Source organism: Octopus bimaculoides, chromosome 3 (genome assembly GCF_001194135.2).
Source record: "Octopus bimaculoides isolate UCB-OBI-ISO-001 chromosome 3, ASM119413v2, whole genome shotgun sequence".
Taxonomy (NCBI): Eukaryota; Metazoa; Mollusca; class Cephalopoda; order Octopoda; family Octopodidae; genus Octopus; species Octopus bimaculoides.
Window position 1 is genome coordinate 100,094,125 of NC_068983.1, and position 1,039 is coordinate 100,095,163.

Consider the following 1,039-nt stretch of genomic DNA (forward strand, 5'->3'; position numbering starts at 1 on the left):
TCTCTCTCTCTCTCTCTCTCTCTCTCTCTCTCTCTCTCTCTCTCTCTCTCTCTTCTCCTATAGGTTTTATCCTCCAAAAAGTTCATATAGAACAATTACCATCAGCGCGCTCACCAGTCAAGCAGGACCTACAAATATTAATACTACTTAACCAACCCCGACTACATAATAATAAAAAAGAAAGCTTTCAAACTATTTAATCCACCATTTCCGTTGATTCTTTTATTTTTCCCTAAATCATGCTCGGATTGTCAAATAGGTCAATTCTTTATACGTAAATCAATGAAGATTTTAGTAATTTCCTATCAAAAAGAGTGCATCAATTTTTTTTTAAAGTACGTTTTATAATTGGAAAAACAGTTATCTTTATGGCATTAAAAAAAAACATTATACGATGACTATCTGTTTAAGTTTCACAGATTTAATTCTAAATATAAACTTCAAAGTATCATTGGAAATTGAGATTAGTTTTCATTGCAGTAACGTTATGCCATATAAATATTAAGCAATGAATCAAATACTCTCACTGTTGTTTTTAACTGTGATTTTAGGATCGGCTTGCAGTATTCTTAGAAGAAACCATACCACTATAAACATAAACCTGAAATTGTTATTAACCTTGTTTAAGTGTAATGTGAAGAAAAGATATCATAACTCCATATTTCATTTTATTTTATTTTATTTAGTCATTTATTTATTATTACGTATAGGGCTGAAATATTCTCAGAGTAGAAATGTTATCAATTAGTTTCGCTTCCATGAACATTCTAGTATAACATTATAATGTTGTCAACTTCCTAAAGAATCATAGATAGCAGTTAATAAGTTTGTAATTGTATTATTTTCACCTAAACCTATGTGCTAAACTGAGAAGATATATTAAAACTTGGGTCAGTAATTAAGTAGAGTTTAATGTTTATATGCTATTGCTTTATCCAGCTAAATCAGTCTTACAACTTATTGCCATTCAACGCGCTTATCAGCATGCATAATCACTATAACCGCTTAATTAGTGTTAAAAAAAAAAAAAAAAAAAAAA

General features: G+C 29.2%; 1 protein-coding gene across 1 annotated transcript in view; it reads right to left on the reverse strand.

The window, feature by feature from the left end:
• The window catches only part of LOC106882651 (putative ankyrin repeat protein RF_0381), a 140,321-nt gene that overhangs the window by 117,024 nt on the left and 22,258 nt on the right, over window positions 1-1,039 (reverse strand). The window lies entirely within an intron of this gene.